This window comes from Pongo pygmaeus, chromosome 8 (genome assembly GCF_028885625.2).
Source record: "Pongo pygmaeus isolate AG05252 chromosome 8, NHGRI_mPonPyg2-v2.0_pri, whole genome shotgun sequence".
NCBI lineage: Eukaryota > Metazoa > Chordata > Mammalia > Primates > Hominidae > Pongo > Pongo pygmaeus.
The window spans coordinates 58,394,549-58,416,241 of NC_072381.2; positions in this window are offsets into that span (position 1 = coordinate 58,394,549).

A 21,693-nucleotide genomic window follows, 5' to 3' on the forward strand; every position below is an offset into this window, starting at 1 on the left:
TGTGGGAAGCATAGACAGGGAAACCCAGGAGTTCGCCTGTTTTTATGGGCAGTAGGAAGAAAGATGGTTAAATATTGCCAATAACACAACTACCTGCCTACTGGTCAGGTAATTTGGCATAAGCTTTATGCCCACATATCCAGTATAATCCAGTGAGGGCTGTCCTGGATTATACTGGATATGTGGGCATAAAGCTTATGCTGTCCTGGTGGGACTCTGGGTGGGTCCACATGGTTTGTAACTTTGGGAATTTACTAAATGGATTCCTCTCTGTTTGATTTGAACCCTACCAAGTGACTGTTTCTGTGGTACCATTATACAGTTTCTGTCCTAGACAACTAAGTCATCCTATGGGGTGAGTGAATTCTTTTCCTTCTCTGGCTATGCAATATTTTCCAATAATTGAGGATTTTAGGACCCAGAAATTATCAGGGTGATTCTTCTGAGCTGGGAATTCATCAGGAACTGGGTCTGCAGGTACTAATTCTCGGGCTTCCTATGGCCATTGATCTCCTATTACAGTTCCTCCACATACATAACATGAAGTGACATTGAGAGACTGGGCTACATGCTCAGCTAATTGCAAAAACAAATTTCTTGTTTTTCCTGCAATTGATGGTACTGGCACATTTAGTTCATCATGGAAAGTTTGAAACACTGGCTCAGGAGAGTGTTTGTAAACTTCTCCTCAAACCAAGATATTTACTTGAGGATCCAGTCTAGCCCTGTCGATTCCTTAGGTCACATGCTCCCCTTTTTTCCAGTGAGGATCAAGGGAATTGGTTATTACTAGCTCTAAGGGGTTACATTGTCCCTTAGTACAGGAAGGGCTATTTTTTCCTTTCTGAAGGTGGACTGGATCCTTTTCATTTTTTATCCAAGTGGCCTAAATGACACAAGACCAGTATCCACATTCATTTCCACACAGTCCTAATTCATGACAAATGTACTTATTTTCGGTCATGTAGCCTTTTCTCAACTAAAAGAGCCACATCCTCTGCCTAACTTATTGCTATTAATGACAGCACAGGCATCACATTTCAAGATTATGCATTTGGGCACCCTTTTTCTTCTCTTCTGGCTAATACTTTACTTGTATCATTTATGAGTCCCCACCAGTCTTCAGTCCTTAATCTTATTTCAAAAGCTGTGGACATGGGAGGCTCAGAGGGGTCATAACACACATCTGGTCGGTCATTTCCTGGGCTACATACCTTGCACTGAGTGTCATTATATAAACATGTTCCTTTTAAAGTTCTTAGGCATTCATAGCGACTATAGAACAGAAAGATTGTTTTAACTTGTTGCCCTACCTCAGTAACCTGATGTATACACTGAGAGCAGTCCTCCATGCAGGGAAAATCAGTGGAAGTTTTTACTATACAAGTCCAAATTATAAGGAAAATGAGTCCTATGATGATTCTCCTCATGCTTCAGCTGTGTGTAGACCAGTCAGCTTCCAGGCATGGCTAGAAGAGGGCTTGTTGTCCTCCTCAGAGTCACTTGGCAGGAGTTGTCCAGGCTTGGTTTTGCCTCCCAGGTTTCATCAGCTGCAGGTTTCACATGGCTGTGGTGGATCGAGGCTAGGATTCCTTCTACCTTTAGAGCCATGGGGGTGGTCAGGATGACGGTCTGAGGTCCTTTCCACCATGGCCACAAAGGGGGTACGTTCCAGTCCTTCATCCACACGCGATCACCTGGAGAGAAAGGGTGAACTGGGAGGAATAAGCTGATGGAACATCTCTCATTTACCCAAGTTGAGATTGTTTGTGTAATTTTTCCTAAAGCCTGTAGCTGTCACTGTAATTCAATTTCACCTAACTCTCCAGGAGTGCCTGGAAGCTCCTGTAGTATAGGAGGAGGCCTATGATACAGTATTTCATAAGGGGAGTATCCTGTTTTCTTAGAAGAAGTGCGCCTAATTTTAAACAACACCATAGGAAGGGCTTGTATCCACTTTAATCCTGTTGCCTGACATACTTTCCTGAAACTATTTTTGATAGTCTGATTCATTCGCTCCACCTTTCTGGAACTCTGAGGTCGGTAGGCAGCATGTAGCTTCCAAGTGATTCCTAATGCCTTTGCTCTATTCTGTACCAAGTCAGCCACAATCGCCAGCCCATTATCTGAGCTGATTCATAAGGGCAGTCCAAATCTAGGAATAAGATCTTGGAGAAGCACACGGGTTACCTTGTAGGCCTTTTCAGTTTGTGTTGGATAAGCCTCCACCCACCTAGAGTAAGTACACACAAGAACCAGCAAATACTTGTTACCTCCACATTTCAGCATTTCTGTGAAATCCACCTGAAGATCCTCAAAAGGAGCTCCATAAACTTGTATGCTAGGCGGAACAGTGGGGCCTTGCCTCGCGTTGTGCTGTCGGCAAGTAACGCACCATTGTGCTACTGCTTTGGCAAGGGCCAGCAAGTGTGAGACGTAGAAGTACCAGCCTAACAATTTTTTAAGTGACACTTGCCCTAGATGAGTGGTTTCATGCATGGCCAATATGACTGCAGCTCCCAGCAACTGCAGCACAGCTACCCTCTCATCTGGCAGTCTGATCCATCCTCCTTTTATTGCTTGACCCCCTTCTGTGTGGAAGAAGTCTTTTTCTTCCTTAGAATAGGTAGGTACCAGGTCAGGTGTTTGAGGGAGTAAGGGGGCTGCTACCAATGCCTGGTAAGGGGTAGATGCTGCTTTTTGAGCTCCTGAATCAGCTCAAGAGTTTCCTAAGGCCACTGAGGTGGAGGTTCGCTGGTGTCCCCTGCAGTGCATGACTGCCACCTTCTGAGGTTTCCACACTGCCTCTAATAATTGTAGAATTCCTTGTTGATATTTTATGTCCTTTCCTCCAGAGTTTAACAGGCCTTTTTCCTTATATAATGCTGCATGCACTTGGAGGGATAGAAAGGCATATCGAGAGTTAGTGTAGATGTTTACAGTCTTACCTTCACTAAGTTCTAGAGCCCGAGTTAAAGCAATGAGCTCAGCCTTCTGGGCTGAAGTGCCCTGTGGTAACAGTTTGGCTTCAATGACAGCATCCAAAGTTACCACTGCATATCCTGCACATCTTTCTCCTTGTGAATTGATGAAGCTGCTTCCGTCCACATATAACTCCCAGTCTACTGATGCCCATGGCTGGTCCCGAAGGTCAAGTCTGCTAGAATAGACTGAGTCCAACACCTCTACACAGTTATGCTTGACCAGGCTGTCTGATACTGGGAGCAGGGTGGCAGGATTTAGAGTGTTACAGACTTCAATGGTTATGCGGGGATTTTCACATAGCAAGTTTGGTACTTGGTTAATCTAGCATTTGTTAGCCAATGATGTCCTTTGGTATTCATCAACGTTACCACAGCATGGGAGGCCTTTATTTTCAGGTTTTGCCCAAGGGTTAATTTATCTGCTTCTTGTGGTAACAGGGCTGTTGCTGCCAGGGCCCTTAGACATGGTGGCCAGCCTTTGGAAACCCCATCTAGTTGTTTTGAGAGATAGGTGGCCAGGACCTCACAGTCTGGGTTAAAACTCCAACTGCCATTTTTTCTCTTTCTGACACATAGAGTGTAAAGGGCTTTGTCAAATCTGGTAGTCCTAGGGCTGGGGCTGCCATAAGTTTTTCCTTTAACTTACAAAAGTGTTGCTGTTGTAGAGGCCCCCATTCAAAAGGCTCCTGGTCGCCCCTCTTCGTAGCCCTGTACAAAGGTTTGGCTAGTACTGCAAAGTTTGGAATCCATAATCTGCAAAACCCCACAGCTCCTAGGAATTCCTTGCTTGCCTTCTGGTTCTAGGTTCCACTAGGCTGCAGATGACCTGCTTTCTTTCTGACCTCAGGCTGTGCTCCCCTTTCCAAATAGTGAATCCCAGGTAGCGTACCTGCTGTCTGCAGATCTGAGCTTTCTTCTTGGACACCTTATACCTACAGTCCTCCAGGTGCCACAGCAGGGCATCCATCCCTTTTGCACACCCGACTGCCGTGGAGTGTCCCAGTAGAAGTTTGTCCATGTACAGGAGCAAGATGCAGCCTAGGTCTTTAGCAGGAAACTTTTGCAGGTCTCGAGCCAGGGCCTCCCCAAAGATAATAGGGGAGTTCTTGAGCCCTGGGGGAAGCCGGGTCCAAGTGTACTGAGTAGTGACACCTGACTCCAGATCTTCCCACTGAAAGGCAAACAGCCTCTGGCTCTCAGGTGCTAGTCTGATGCTAAAGAAGGCATCTTTTAAGTCCAGACAGGTAAACCAGCTGTCCTCAGCTGGCCAGCAGCCCTAACAATGTGTAAGGGTTAGGAACTGTTGGGTGCAGAGTCACTGTAGCTTGGTTGACCAAGTGCAAGTCCTGTACTGGCCAGTAGTCCTTGGTCCCTGGCTTAGGGACAGGCAGGAGGGGGGTGTTCCATGGAGACTGTCAAGGAACTATAATTCCATAGGCTTTCAAGCACCTGAGATGAACCTGGATTCCTTTGAGAGCTTCTCTGGGAACTGGATACTGCTTTTGTCTAATTGGTTGGGACCCAGGCTTAACTTCTATGAGTACGGGGGCTTGGTTGACCGCCAGTTCCGGAGGATTATCCTCTGCCCATACATGGGACCATCGCTTAGCTAGAGCTGGTTTTATCTCTTGGTGGCCTGGCTTGGTTAGAAAAAGTCTCCATTCTTCATCCTGGGGGACCGTAAGGGCCATGATAACTCCTGTTCCCAGTAACTTTAGCTGTAAAGAGCCCTGTTTTGTAAAGGAGATGGTGGCTCTCAGCTTGCTAAGCTAGTCTCTTCCAAGCAAGGGCAAGGGACAGTCAGACATTTACAAGAACTGGTGAACTATCTCATGTCCCTCCACCGAGCAGGTCCGTGGTAGACAGAAAGCCTGCTTAGTGGAAACTCCTGTTGCTCTGATTATATCAATGGTTTTGTTGGATAAGGGGATGACCGAGGTGGTCACTACTGAATGTTCAGCACCAGTATCGACCAAAAACTTAATGTCCTTGCCCCCAGTTGTAATCCTGGCTGTGGGCTCCTTGGGGGTGCTTAAGCCCAGTCCCCTTCAGTCCAATAGCCCTTCAGCCAGATTGAACAAATCTCCCTCATCTTTATCTGAGGTCTTTTGTTGCAAATCACCTTGCTTTTCCTTCAGTTGGGGACACTAATCTTTTCAATGTCCTATTTCCTTACAATAGGCGCATTGGTTACATTGCAAGCATGGGCAATTAGACTGGGTATTCTTCCTGGAACCCCCTTTTCCCTCTCCTTTTGGGGGAATTCCCCTAATGGCCATGGCCAGTAAGTCGGCATTTTGCCTAGCCTGGCGTTTGCCTTCCTTGCGGCTTTCTCTGGGGCTTGTTGCATCTCTATTCACAAACACTTGATTGGCTATTTCCAGTAACTGTGAGGTATTCATACCCACAAACCCAGCCTGTTTCTGCAATTTTCTCCTGATATCTTCTGAATTTTGACTAACTAAGGCCATGTTAATCATGCGCTGATTTTCAGGGCTATCTGGATCAAAAGGAGTGTACATACGGTAAGCCTCACACAGTCTTTCATAGAATTGTGCTGGATTCTCCTCTTTTCCTTGGATGACCTCAGAGGCCTTATTTACATTTGTAGCCTTTTGAGTCCCTTTCTTTAGACCTTCTATTAATGCTTCATGGTACCATCTAAGCCTCTCCATATCTTGTCCCTTGTTTTGGTCCCACTGGGGGTCTGTTCCTGGCAGCTGAATTCTTATATATTCTTAGGGGTTTTGGTAATTGGCTGGGATGTGCTTCTGTAGCCGCTTAGTTTCCACCCAGAGCACCCTTCACCTTTCATCTGTATTAAAGAGGTACATAAGCAGCAGGTGGCAATCAGCCCAAATAGGATTATGAGTCTGTATAATAGTTTGGAGCAAGTCAATTAAAGCTTGAGGCTTTTCAGTGTAAGATGGAGTATTATTTTTCCAATTGAGGAAGTCAGCAGAGGTGAAAGGTTGATACACAAAGGCATGCCTTTCCACCATATGTCCATCCTCATCTACCCCAGTATATCACTGCTCTCTCAGGGGCATTTGGATTCCAGTTTTGGGCTGTAAGCAAGCTGCCAAGGGAGGAGTTTCTCCCATGGCTTCACTTCCTCTTTTGTCTACTCTGGGTGGTCTAGGGGTGTGGTTATCTGGTGGAGGTGTAGGTGCTGTGGGCTCAGGGGTGGGGAGCCCTTCCTCTCGATAAGGAGGGGGTACTGCTGGTACCAATTCCTGCCATGATTCTTCTAGTGTTGGGTCAGACAGGACTTTTGGTGCTGACTTCCCTCGGTGGGTGGAGCGAGAACCTTCCTTAACTACCTCTTTGCTACTAGTACTGCTGCTGCCTGTCCTCTTAACTACTGTGGGGGGCCCAAAATTAGCTGTGATCAAGAATCTATATAGGGGAAGTGATCTGGGTGCCCTGACTTACAGGTTACCCTGTGCCATACTTTTGAGACAAGGGACCTGTCCATGCTTCCTTCTGATGGCCAGCCCACCTCTAATGCTAGCCAGTCTATCTCACACAAAGTTCTAAGTTTTCCTGGTGTCATGGTGACTCCATAGTCTCCCTTAAATCCCTTTTTGAAATTTTTCAACATAGTTCCTAGTGGGGTGGGCTTACTTTGTGCCTGACCCATGTTTCCTTGAGACAAAAGACCAGGTTCACACCACATGCACACCACAAAACAAAGAATGGGTAAAAAGGGCACACACACACTTTTACAGTTTACACCAAACCAGAATCAAAACAAAATCAGAGTATCAGGAAATTCAAGCCAGGTCAAAACCAAAACCAAAAAATCAAGCAATCCAAGTCAAGTCAAAAAACAAAAACCAAAGTGCTGGCACAGGCACGCCGTGGGTGATCAGGCCATGCTTCCACTCAAATGGAGTGGGCAAGTTCCAAAGACTAGTCGTACCAAGTTTCAGATGTCCGGACTCCAAGTGCCAGTTCCTTCCTAGTGTTCAGCCACTGCGTTGATCCTCCACGGGGGCCTGCCACGCACTGCTCTGGCGGGGCATTCCACCAGGGCAATTGCCTACCCATGAGCATGCTCAGGATCCGGGTCGCTCAAGCTGGCTGGAGTCCCCTGCAGGGATACTCCACAGGGCAGGCCTAAGCAGCCTAAGGGGCTGCCTCAACCTTCCATTAATCACCTTGCTTCCAGGTCAGGGAACCAAGAAATGTAGCAGGACAAGCCGCAGACAAAACCCCTCAGACACTGAGTTAAAGAAGAAAGCGGTTTTGTCGGCCCAGAGCATCGGCAAGACTCCTGTCTCAAGAGCTGAGCTCCCCAAGTGAGCAATTCCTGTCCCTTTTAAGGGCTAACAACTATAAGGGGGTCCACTTGAGAGGGTCATGATCGATTGAGCAATCAGGGGGTACATGACTGGGGGCTGCATGCACTGGTAATTAGATTGGAACAAAACAGGATAGGGATTTTCACAGTGCTTTTCTATACAATGTCTGTAATCTACAGATAACATAACCAATTAGATCAGGGGTCGATCTTTAACTACCAGGCCCAGGGTGTGGCGCTGGGCTGTCTGCTTGTGGATTTCATTTCTGCCATTTAGTTTTTACTTCTTCTTTCTTTGGAGGCAGAAATTGGGCATAAGAAAATATGAGGGGTTGTCTCCTCCCTTAACCCTAGTTAAAGATTAGATGTAGATTGAATGAAACACTCCTGCTTGTAGTGCACTCCCACATGTTGTCATAGAACTTAAAATGTACATAAGTATTGGAACAAAACCTGTAACTTTGAATTGGCCTGGTGAGTTTCCCTGATCTTCTCCCTGTAACCAGTTGCAGAAATAAACTCCCTTCTTATGCATTCTGTTTGGTTTTTGTTACTAGACCAGGAGAAACAAGCAGCCAAACCTTCTTTGTCCAGGAACAACTCCACTCACTTCAGGACCTATGGATAGAATCCTGGGAGAACTGGCAAATACCACTTGGTTATTGGGGTTTTTAGTTTTCTAACTATGGTCTTTGTTTTCCTTGTCTCTGTCTCTTTGTGTGGTTTGTCATGAGGAGGAAAATCATAATAAAATTCTTCTTTTGTCTTATTTTATTTCTTGAGAAGTGTGGCTTTGCAACCAGCAAATGTATTCTGTAGTCTCTGCCACTCTGCCAGCATAAGTTCCTGGGTTTCTGTCAGGCAGCCAGCTGAGAGTCCAGCTGGGGGACCAAAATGTCTGTCCAAATGTGCTGGCTCTTGCGAATTTGTCTTAATTGTCTCAACCTTCATTGCCTTGCTAATAATGAGGGTCTTTACTTTCTTAGGCCATCTTTGAAAAAACTTGAGATCTTGAAAGAGATTGCATTTTTCCACCCTCTTTGGGGACATAATTGTTGTGTCTGGTTATAAGCCATAAAAAGCTTACTGGTTTTAAGTCAAAATTAAATCAAGTATTCCTTGGGAATTTAGGCTTTTGTATCTAAAAGCATTTTTTTTTTCTTTTTTAAAGAAAGCCCCCTCAGTTCCTTGGAGATGTAAATCTTTTTTTTTTTCTTTTTTTTCTTTTTTTTTGAGACACAGTCTCACTCTGTCACCCAAGCTGGAGTGCAGTGGCAGGATCTCAGCTCACTGTAAGCTCCACCTCCCAGGTTCACGCCATTCTCCTACCTCAGCCTCCTGAGTAGCTGGGACTACAGGTGCCTGCCACCATGCCTGACTAATTATTTTTTTTTATTTTTAGTAGAGACGGGGTTTCACCCTGTTAGCCAGGGTGGTCTCGATCTCCTGACCTCGTGATCCACTCACCTCGGCCTCCCAAAGTGCTGGGATTACAGGCGTGAGCCACCACGCCCGGCCTGGAGATGTAAATCTTACCATGTCTTTGCAATGTTAACATCCAGGGAATTAGCTAAGCAGCATTCCTTCTGAGATCTGATTTAAAACAAGAGTTAATTTAAGAAAGGAAAAACTAAGAAATAGGAATGTTTGCTCTTTGCCCAGTTAAAATCTGATAAAAATACTTTTTAAGGAACTCTATAGTTAAAAGTTGACTTTATTAAAAGCTGATACTTAGACTATATATGCATACATATATATTCTTAAGGCCTCTGTTCTCTCTCTAGAAAAGCTTCTCTGTAGACTAACTTGCTTTCTTCTTAAACCATTGCCAATCATATGTGCTTCCTCTGTCTGTTTCTCCTCTTGTTAATATAATTTTTGCCTCAAAGACTTTTCTTCCATTTACTTCTGTCTGTCCCTCTTTCCTCTTGCCACCCTCTGTGCCACATGAGGGGATCTAAAGAAGATTTCTAAAAGCCCTGGTATCCCTTGAGAAAACAGAAAGAGCTCCACAGACTCTTCTGTTTTGGGAGAACTTCTGTTTTTCCTCATAGACTCCCAAGAGTTGTGAGTGGAGAGATTTCTCTCAGGTCTAAAGCTCCACTGTCTTTTACATTAAACTCCTTGATCTCGTTGGCTTTTAGGTACACACATATGTGTGAATGTTAATATTGAGCATCAACTTGATTGGATTGAAGGATGCAAAGTATTGTTCCTGGTGTGTCTGTGAGGATGTTGCCAAAGGAGATTAACATTTGAGTCAGCGGACTGGGAGAGGCAGACCCACTCTTAATCTGGGTGGGCACCATCTAGTCAGCTGCCAGCATGGCTAGGATAATGCAGGCCAAAGAACGTGGTAGGACTAGACTTGCTGAGTCTTCTGGCCTTCATCTTTCTCTGGTGCTGGATGCTTCCTGCCCTCAAACATCAGACTCCAAGTTCTTCAGCTTTTGGACTCTTGGACTTACAGCAGTGGTTTGCCAGGGGCTCTCTGGCCTTTGGCCACAGACTGAAGGCTGCACTATGGGCTTCCCTACTTTTAAGGTTTTGGGACTTGGACTGATCCACCACTGGGTTCTTTGCTCCTCAACTTGCAGACAGCCTATTGTGGGACTTTACCTTGTGATTGTGTCAGTCAATTCTCCTTAATAAACACTCCCTTTATATAACTCCTGACCTCAAGTGATCTGCGCGCCGTGGCCTCCCAAAGTGCTGGGATTACAGGAGTGAGCCACCATGCCCAGCTGAACTTAAAAAAAAATCTTGGCTTATTTTAATTGATAAGCACTCATTTATCTTAATTTGGTACCATATAGACAATATACAAATATATGTATAGACATATACATACATGTAGACATAACATATATATATATATGAAGTCTCCTGTTAGTTCTGTCCCTCTAGAGAACCCTGACTAATACAATGAGTATTATAAATTAAATAAATAGGCCGGGATATTTTTTAAGTTTGGCTGGGCACGGTGGCTCACGCCTCTAATCCCAGCACTTTGGGAGGCCGAAGTGGGTGGATCACGAGGTCAGGAGTTTGAGACCAGCCTGGCCAACATGGTGAAATCCCATCTCTGTGAAAAATACAAGAATTAGCCAGGTGTGGCGGTGTGTGCCTGTAGTCCTAGCTACTGGGGAGGCTGAGGCATGAGAATCGTTTGAACTCAGGAGGCAGAGGTTGCAGTGAGCTGAGATTGTGCCACTGCACTCCAGCCTGCACTACAGAGCAAGACTCCATCTCAAAAAAGAAAAGAAAAGAAAAGAAAAGAAAAAAGAAAACAACAACAACAAAAAAACCCACCAGAAACAAACAAAAAAACAAAAAATCTCAAATATTTTTTAAGTTCATATGACTTAGGTAAATCATTTGGTAAATGAGATTAGATTAGTATTGTTGGGTTAATAAGGATAATTATGTCTTCTGGGTTATCAACAAAACATACATGTATTTAACTTTTAAAGTTCTTGATTTTATAATATTTGCCTAACATGCAGTCATATGCAAATGGTTAATGAAAAATTTAACTTGAGGTGATAGCTAGATTTGTGTAATATGAATTTTCAAACATAATTGTTAAATAAATAAAATAGTTATAAATGACATAAATAAACTACATGGATATACAAAGTTAAAGAGAAAGAGAATCAAAAATTTATAAGAGGTTATAAAAAGTTTATAGACATCTTATCTTGTCTGGTCAATGTGCATTAAAATTGGATGGATTGGGTGTGGTGGCTCATGCCTATAATCCCAGCACTTTGGGAGGCCAAGGTGGGCAGACTGAGCCCAGGAGTTTGAGACCAGCCTGGGCAACATGGTGAAACCCTGTCTCTACCAAAAATAAAAAAACAAAGCAGGGTGTGGTGGCTCATGCCTGTAATCCCAGGATTTTGGGAGGCCAAGGTGAGTGGATCACCTGAGGTCAGGAGTTCGAGACCAGCCTGGCCAACATGGTGAAACCCTGTCTCTACTAAAAATACAAAAATTAGCCAGGGATGGTGGTGGGCATCTGTAATCCCAGCTACTTAGGAGGCTTAGGCAGGAGAATTGCTTTCTCTGCCCGTGAGGCAGAGGTTGCAGTGAGCGGAGATTGCACCATTGCACTCCAGCCTGGGTGACAAGAGTGAGAATCTGTCTCAAAACAACAACGAAAAAAAACTGAGCCACTCATGGTGGTACATGCTTGTAGTTCCAGCTACTGGGCAGGCTGAGGTGAGAGGATTTCTTGAGGGGAAGTCGAGGCTGCAGTGAGCCCTTATTGTGCCAGTGCACTCCAGTCTGGGTGACAGAGTGAGACCCTGTCTCAAGAAAAAACAAAAAACAAAAACAAAAGATTAGATGAATTTGTTTGTAAGGTTTTATTAAAATTAGACTTAATATTAATAATATATGGATAAAAAGCTAAAATTAGGTTCTTCTTTTGAACAAGATTTTTATATATATAATATTAATGAGATAATAAAAAAGTTAGGTTCATCTTTTGAGTAAACTGCAAAAACAGAAGAGGGAAGTGTTTGCCTCATGCTGTCTGTATTAGGTCTTTTGTTTAAATAATTGAGTCTCCTCTCTATCAAAGAGGTTTTCACTTTCTGAAATCTTTTTTTTTTTTTTTTTTTTGAGACGGAGTCTCGCTCTATCGCCCAGGCTGGAGTGCAGAGGCATGATCTTGGCTCACTGCAAGCTCCGCCTCCCGGGTTCACGCCATTCTCCTGGCTCAGCCTCCTGAGTAGCTGGGACTACAGGCGTCCGTCACCACGCCCGGCAATTTTTTTTTGTAATTTTTAGTAGAGATGGGGTTTCACCGTATTAGCCAGGATGGTCTTGATCTCCTGACCTCGTGATCCGCCCGCCTTGGACTCCCAAAGTGCTGGGATTAGCGGCGTGAGCCACCGCGCCCCGCCCTGAAATCTTTTAGTTGTCACTGGCTAAATGAATGATTATTATTCCACAGCAACCTGTAATCCTATTTTGATCAAGTGTTTTAAACTTCTGATATATTTGATAGGCTTCCTAAAATCAAATTTCCAATTATAAATTAGATCTTTTTGACCTCAAACTAACTTTCGAACGTTAAAAAAAAAAGCCCTTTGAAGTCAAAAGAGACATATTAGGATTATTTGGTATGTTAAATTGTACAGGAGACATTGTCAAATACAAATAATGTTTAACTTTCTTTGAGTTATATTTGCATAAATGTGTTATTAATATGTTTTCCCAAACACATAAGTATGAGTTTTCTAAAACAAAAAAATTATGGTATGTGTTGGCATATGTTATCAGTTATAATTCTGATTGTGAAGTTAAATTATATATGCCACAGAATTAACCAAATTTCCTTGTCAATTGCATCTTTAACTATAGCTATTCTAAGTCTTTTCTTATCTACAGGCAATTATTGTTTTACTTTATTTTCCTCAAAAGGCAGTTTACAATTGGCTACATTCTAAAATTTGCTTCTTCTTCAAGGAAATTCATAGGAAAGGCTCATGGCAAGTACTCTTGAAGATAGTTTTCAATAAGCTTAGAAATCATATCATTAGATTAGGTAAAAACTTTCAGAAAGAAACTAATGGGTTCATAAAGATTACTAACCCAATGTGGAGCAAAACAAGAGTTAATTACGTGGGACTTAACCAACAAAAGACCAAAATGATTTTTTTAGTGACTTCTTTTTAGCTTAAATCATTGTCGATTCCTTTTATGGTTTGTTTTCCAAAGTCAAGAAAACTTATTTTTATTTTTTAAAGCTATTTATAGCTATTTTTAAATTTGGGTAAATTATACTTTTTGAACAAACTTAGAATATTTACCTTTCTTTCTACCTGATCTCTCCAGAATTTAGAAATTATCTGTGAATATTTTTGTTTTTTGACAATATAGTTATTTGCATAAGTTCAATAAATATTTGCTTTTTTCATTGCAGAACAATTGGAAACACAGGTTACATTACCAACGTTTTGACTGGGATGTCATATTTTCAAGTATAACCATACTGCTTTAAGGAATTAAGGCCAACTTTAAAGAGCCATTCAAGCTGTTGGAAGAACCCTCCTGAGACCTTATTTCCACAATTCCCTTTCAAGGTTTCTAGCCTTGGGGTAAGTAAAAATGTTACTTTCTGACAGGCCAAGAAACCCCAGAATATTTTGGGGACCTCAAAAAAATTAACCCAGGTACTACAGGTAAAATCAAATGGTGAATTCATGGCTTGGCTTCCTAGCCTGGAGGGGCCTTTAAAGATCTCATCTGAGATTCCTTATGATAAACTTCAGCAAAGCAGATTTAAAAAGAGCCTGGATGGCTAATTACTACTCTTGTTCCACTTTATACAAATAATCAGGCCAAGTAGAATAAGACTACAACTTGTTTTACAATTAAATTAGTCTTATTATAAATATCTTTAGTAAAAATGGGGATACTTGTAAAAAGTTATAACTCAAAAGAAAACTATAGTACATCTGTCATTAGATTTTAGCCCTGTCATTTTTGAGTTTAATTATCTAGACTAAATCCTGAACTTTCAGTTTTCTCCAATATTTGGCTACAACTCTCCAAACTAGCATTTCTAATTTTTCTCCCACTCTTCTGTCTTAAAAATCACTAGAAATTTAAACTACACATTTCCTAAAGCCATGTAAGCTAAAGTTAGACAATTTGATATAAACTTTGGAGAAATGACATAATTTATTTTTAGATGGAAAGTTCACTGAAACATCTCATACAAACTACAATCCAAGAAAATCTGTCAGATTACCTTTGTTTACTTCCATTCCAGCAATATACTCTGAACACAAATCTAAAAATCTTCTCAGCTGACTGCCCTCCAGAATCAGACTAGTTTGTAGACTGCTTCAGACATTAACCTTTTTCTTTTGCTTCTATAGAAGTACTGCTTTCTAAATGTTTGTTTGCCTATACCACATAGAAAACTAATATGATGAAAACCCACCTACAACATCACCTCCTGGAATTAGACACAGCTGTTCAACTGAATCTGACTGTTCTCAGGACTAAAAGATTATTTCAATAGGATATGGGACAATGTACCCAAACTTGTTCTTTTTTCTGGTTCCATGTTTTTTTCCCTGCTTGCCAATCCCTTATCTCAAAACCTCTAACTCAAATCTCTCCAAAGCTACCAACTTAGATTTTAATATGTAAAACTTTCTGAAAGTAATGTTTTAAAATGGGTCTGAAGGAAACTAAAATATTTCTCCCCCAAATATTGAAGATTGTTAAGTTAAAGACCCTGAAAAGGCATTGGAACACTGTCCCAGCCTCTATTTGCCCAGTGGATAAATCTTTCCTTACTGGAGGCAATACTTGCTTATTAACCCAGAGAAGGACCCACAGGCACCAGGGGAATCTGGGAACAGGTTTTACTATTTGCCCATATTTGAATGCCTTTTAAAAGACTGGAACTGCTGTCTACTATGACTAGTCACTATATAGATTTATGGTTATTTGTTAAAATGCTATTCAAGCATGGCCCCAAGCCACTGCCTTGTGAGAGAAATACTCTTGAACTGAGGCCTCTCCCGTGAGATGAGTACAACATGTGTTAATACACTTCTACATGTTTTTCTTTTGTTAATCTGATTTCTATACTTTCAGGAGAGTGTCTCAGCTAAGAATCCAAAAGAGAAAGAAAAAAATGTTTTCTCTCCTACAGTGTCTACTGGACATTTGGCGTGGGAAGAAAACCCTCCACACATCTGGTCACAGAAGCATTCTGTGTTGAGTGTGTGAGTAGGAGGAGAAAAACTGTTTCTTCCTTTCAGCCTGTTTTCTCTGGGATGATTCCTCACCCTTCCTCTGCTCTGCATTGCAGGGGACTGGTCATGTGGGTTGCATTTCCTAGGCCTCTGTTTTACTGGCTTCTGGTCGGATTCAATCAATGAAATACAGGAGGAATGAAGAAATCAGGGTATGAGTCTCCTATCCCCATGCCTCTAGTCGAATCCGACAGTGGCTGTGTCTTCTTTCCGGCTCTAGTTTCTTCTAGGTGACCTGGCTCATGTCTGGGATCTGCTAACATTGCCTCCTGCTTTGTCCCTCAAGCCTAAAGAAGGCTGTGAATGTCCACTGTCTGTAATGCCTGTGTTGCCTTTCACCCTTGTTTGGTTCTCATTTCTTCCACTATTTATGCAACTGATTTTCTCCATTTAAGTCCCCCAGTTTAAATACTTACAGTGATTTCTGTTTCCTTGGAAAACTGAATAGATTAGGACATTTTCAGGCATTCATGGAATCAGGTGGCTTATCTCTAGCATAATCCTTAGGAAGTGCCATGATGATATGTTCTAGAAAAATTAGGAAGGAGTTCCAAAAAGAGGATGAACCCAGTTCAAGAGGGCAAGAGGGCACAGTGGATACAATCTAAGAGGGCAGTGAGGGGAAATCCAGGCAAGAGCCATGGATTTAGCCTGGAGCACAGTTTTTCTTGAAATAGCAGTACAGGAGGCTCAAAAAAGGCCATTTGAAACCTCCCCCAAAATAAAAGTCACGTGAGACCACAAGTCACTGTAACCCAAACTGAAACAAAACAAAATATGCAATGATTTTAACACAATTGGTAGAGTGTAAGATAACCCATTTCACCTTGATACAGGGATCACGCTCCTCTCTGTGGCCCACGGATTGGCACTGAACTTGCAAAAAGGGAAATATAATCTTAGCATTACATTTGGCTTTGCAGTAAAAAATATTTAGAGTCATATTAATGTAAATGCTGCTTATTGGTTTTTAGCTCTTAAGGTCAACCTAAGTAGAAAGAGTGGAAGGCTTGGTTGTAGTTACAGCTGAGAATATAAACGTTAACAACCTTAGTACTGTAAAATGAAAGTGAAGTTGCAGAAGGTCAAGGGAGGAGAGTTGAGAGGGAGGGAATGAGCATCAATATTCCCATTTTGTGAAGGGAAGAATGAACCCACTAAAGTTGATGAACAAGTAGAGGACTACTACATTACTTAAAACTATTAAGGTAGCCAGTAGTGAAATTAAAAACAGTATTATAATTGCAAACATTAGGGGAATGGAAGCAGAAAATGTGCATTCAATAGATATTGCCTCTAATTGTTAGATCAGAAACAGGCTGTCTCTGGGGCAAGGAAGGTGGGAGACATGGTGAGGGAGGGAGGGCAGGGAGGGTTGAGGTAGTCTATGTTTCTTTCCAGTGTAAACTTTCTTTTTTATCCCTTTCTTTTCTTTTCTTTTCTCTCTTTTCTTTTCTTTCTTTCTCTTTTTGAGATAGAGTTTCACTCTTGTTGCCCAGGCTGGAGTGAAGTGGCAGGATCTTGGCTCACTGCCACCTCTGCCTCCTGGGTTCAAGTGATTCTCTTGCCTCAGCCTCCCGAGTAGCTGGGATTATAGGCATGTGCCACCATACCTGGCTAATTGTGTATCTTTAGTAGAGAGAGGGTTTCACCATGTTGGTCAGGGTGATCTCGAACTCCTGACCTCAAGTGATCTGCCCGCCTCGGCCTCCCAAAGTGCTGGGATTACAGACGTGGGCCACTGCGCTCTGCCCAGTATTAACTTTATTTTATTCTTTAGGTTGTTAACATGTGTATCTATTACTTTAACACTTAGAATATATTTAGATGGTTTTAGAATGTATTGGAATAAATCAGAATAAAATGTTGACAGTTTGTCTCTGGAAAGTGAAATTGTATTTCCCCCCTTCTTTTTGCTTTATCTTTTGTTATGAGTATTTATTTACTTTTTCATAGAAGCATTTGTTTATGTTGAAAAAATGAGCAACTCTTCCACTTTTCTTCGTCTTGGAGAAAGTTAAGTTCAAACTCTGTATTATCAAGAGTCAAGAGTGGGTAGTGGCTATCAGTGTGGTTCAAACCTTACTAGCCATGTAATGTTGGACAAGTTATGTAACTTCGTGGTGCTTCTGTTTCTTATCTGTACAATGTAGACATGAAATGTTGTACCTGCTGATTAATGGCTATTCTGAGGATGACACGAGGGAATCTATAGTAAATGTGAGGAATGGTGTCTGGCTTGTGGCCAACTCTCTGCAAGTGCTTACTATTTTATTGCTTTGGCTCCAGGGTAATCTTCCAAATGTCTCTTTCTGCACTTGCTTTCTGAACTGTTTGCTGTTCTTCCTATGCAGATTTTATTGTCCCACTTTTCCCTTCTCTCTCAATCTCTTCATTTCCCAATCAAATTCTTCCTTCTAGGTCTAGCTCAGGTACCACTTCTCCAGGTAGCTTTCCCTGATCTGCCCAGCTAGAAGTACCTTCTCTCTCTTTTATACACCATATCTTTCATCTATGCCATCAGTCTTATGGCACTTCATACTTCTGATGTGGGATACTATTTTTTCCAATTAGGTCAGATGTTCCTGGAGGACAGAGTATTTTAAATTACCTGGCAGAAAGTAAGTACCCCCAAAATGTTTTAAAATATAAATAAACAAGTTAAAGAAGAAAAGTACAAGCAATGTTGTAACTTAGTTAAAATAAAAGGCTCAGTAGTCTTTCCCTCTCTGGTAAAATTGCTATTATGCTGGTTTCTCTTGTTTCTCCCTTACAATAGTCTGGGATAAGACTTAGAAGGGGCCTTAATAATAAACCATGTTTTCCAATTACAATAAATCTTCTGTGGCTCAGTGCTGGGGCTCATTAGAGTAAGTTCCTTTTGTTTATTGAACAAAGACCAGAGTTGTTTTTTTTTTTTTTTTTTTTACTACAATGCTGACTCATTTATTCATGACATTTGATCCAGTTCAATTGTTGCAGAAAGACCCTATTTACTAATAGCAGAATTTTTTATTGTTTCTATAGGTGGCGCTAGCTGTGCATGTTAAAGTCACAAATCAGGCTAAAAATGAACCTTGCCTAGAAATAATCGAATGTCCATTTGCTTTTCATTTTTTCTCTTAAGCTTTTTTCTTCTTTGTATTTATTTACTGTTCAAAAATTTCCCTAAGCAATGTTCTGCAGATGCAGCATTCGAATAGGTCATTAAAATCAGGTCCATTAACATGGGACCATTTTTAATATCTTTGGATAATTCAGGCTTTAAAGAAAAGAAAATATTAATAATGAAAAACCTTAACTTATTTATAGTGACTTTAAATCTGTTATGCTGTAGGATTAATTTAAACAAATTATGTCTCGATAATTCCTGATTAAATGCCGAATGCTATTTATTAATATCAATGGAAGTACGACTATTGTAGCAGTTCATATTTTATATCTCATGCCTAACCCCCCTGTAGCCTTATTATACCTCTAAGTAAAATGCTGACATTTCTCCCTTCAATATTCTTTTTTTGTATTATGAGTCTGAGCATTTAATGTTATTAAGTTTAAGGCAATGTTTTATGTTTGAAAAATAATTTACAGCAGAGACAAAAGGTGAGCATCTTGTGCTTTGGCCCATGAGTCCAAGGCCTGAACACACCTGCTAGTAAGCTCAATGAGACAGAGTAAATCAGAGGCAGTGTTCTCTGCTTCTCTTTCCTTTTTTTTTTTTTTTTTGAGACGGAGTTTTGCTCTCGTTCCCTAGGCTGGAGTGCAATGGCGTGATCTTGGCTCACTGCAACCTCTACCTCCTGGGTTCAAGTGATTCTCCTGCCTCAGCCTCCATGAGTAGCTGGAATTACAGGCACACGCCAGCATGCCCAGCTAATTTTTGTATTTTTAGTAGAGATGGCGTTTCACTATGTTGGCCAGGCTGGTCTCGAACTTCTGACCTCAAGTGATCCGCCCTCCTCGGCCTCCCAGACTGTTGGGATTACAGGCATGAGCCACTGCACCCAACCTCTGCTTCACTTTTCAAAACATATTCCCCAGGGTTCTTGACACACACACACACACACACACACACACGAACAACATTGTCTATGTGTAAGAAATTGATCAGAGGAATTGCAGTGGATACATGGAGAGAAGTGCAGCCTATATAGACAGTATGGCACTGACTGTGGGGAAAAGTGAATAACATTTCTAGAGGTAAGGATGTCTTCATGGGAGTGCAACCGGTGCAGTCACCAAGAGCCCTCTGCTTAGAAGAACTCTGTGCTTGATTTAATGCTCTGTTTTTGCTCTCTTGAAATTTGTAATTTTTTAAAACATCTTCGTTTTGTGCTGAGCCCTTCAAATCATGTATCTTGCCCTATTTATAGATTTAATGGCTTTAAAAACAAGCTGCAGGGCTAAAGAATTATAATATAATATTAAAATAATAGAATTATTATTAAAAATGTTATAAAGAATTAGGCTACATTAAAGAATTGTAATGGAATTATCCTATGTGACTATCTTTAAGGCTTTGAGATTGAGTGAAACAGAGATTCAATAAGAAATTCCTTGGAAATGGCCCCAGCACATTGTCAGTGGGCCATGGGGCAGCTTTCCCTGTAAAGCCTCAGTGGAAGGCAGCTGAAAACTCTGCTGCCAGCCTTTGCTCACCCAGATTTCAAAATGCACAATCAGCATGCTCATTCTGACAACTTTTTTGTTAAGGATTTTTGACACTTTTCCAGAAATACTCATATCACTTCCCATCGCATTCATTTCCTGTGTGGATGTTGCACAAAATGTATTTTCTGATAGGTGGAGTGCATTTCCTTGCCAGGCCTGCTAAGTAAGACAATTAGCAAAGATAGAATCAAGTCACCTATATATTTAGCTTAGTGCAGTGGCAACAAATCTATAATTGCATTAGTAAATAGGGTGGTTTTAAAATTTGAAGCTGAAACTCATAACTACGTTCTTGGCACCCTTTTGCAGAGGGAGAGGGAGAGAGAGAGAGAGAGAGAGGACTTTATCAGCTGTTCACATGGCTGTGTTCATCAGCAGAAAATAAATGAGTCTGTGCTTAATACAAGTTCTCCTTGGATCGAGCTTGCACTAAAGTTTTTAAAATTAGATCTGGGGGAGAAATCTGAGCCTGCCATCATGGCTTTGCCTCCTGCTATGCATTCTAGATGCCTCTCTTGGTATGTTGTACAGGGTTTGAGGGGCTTATCTATTGCAGCTATTTATATTATCATATCTATTTGATAAGAAAAATTCTCTGTTACAGCCTTTATAATAAGCATTTTAACAGCAACACATGGAGACAGCATTCATATCACCATGGACTTGGCTCAGCAGATTTTCTGAGAACACTTGAATATTTAGTATGTTGGGTTTCTTGAGCCTTGTCCTTGAAAGAAACTAGAATAATATTTAGATCTAAATCCCTTTATGTAGAAGCACTTATGTTCGTTCATTTATTATCCATTTGCTACTTATTCTTGGTTCTTGCTTTAGAAATAAATATAAATTTGAAGTTTGAAGATTTATACCGGGCAAAGGCTCTAAGGTTGAGGTCAGTGATAGTTGGAGTTAAAAGAGATCTTAACATTCTCTTGTGTGCCCCTTCCAGAAAAAGGAAGGAGTTTATTTAAAGTTAACAGATTAATTAGTATCCACTTTAAATATCTAGCCTCCTTTGAGGCTATTTTCAAGGAAAGAAGTCATCATGTATCTCAGAACTACCAAGCTTAGAGTAGATGGGACCCATACAGCTTGCACACTAACCACAACATTCGAATTATTAAGACAGTGGGGAAGCAGCATTTGATTCCTCCTGCCAGGTTGTGAGTGCCCATGAGCCAGGGCCTCTGAGAAGTAGAGCTGGGCTTTTGCTCTGAAGGGCTAATGACAAAGACTGTTTGGGATGTGATATGATTTGGCTGTGTTGCCACCCAAATTTCATCTTGAATTGTGGTTCCCATAATCTCCACTTGTCATGGGAGGGACCCAATGGGAGGTCATTGAATCATGGGGGCAGTTACCCCCATGCTGTTCTGATAGTAAGTGAGTTCTCACGGGATCTGATGGGTTTTTATTTTTTTGGAGATGGAGTTTTGCTCTTGTTGCCCAGGCTGGAGTGCAGTGGTGTGATCTCCACTCACCGCAACCTTCACCTCCAGGGTTCAAGGGATTCTTCTGCCTCAGCATCTGGAATAGCTAGGATTACAGGCATGCTCCACCATGCCTGGCTAATTTTGTATTATTAGTAGAGACGGGTTTCTCCATGTTGGTTAGGCTGGTCTCGAACTCCTGACCTCAGATGACCTGCCCGCCTTGGCCTCCCAAAGTGCTGGGATTACAGGTGTGAGCCACCGTGCTTGGCCTGTGTTTTTTTTTTTTTTTTTTGAGACAGATTCTTGCTCTGTCGCCCAGGTTGGAGTGCAGTGGTGTGATCTCTGCTCATTGCAATCTCTGCCTCCTGGGTTCAAGCGATTCTCCTGCCTCAGCCTTCTGAGTAGCTGGGACTACAGGCATCCACCACTACACCTGGCTAATTTTTTATTTTTGGTGGAGATGGGGTTTTACCATATTGGCCAGGCTGGTCTCAATCTCCTGACCTTGTGAT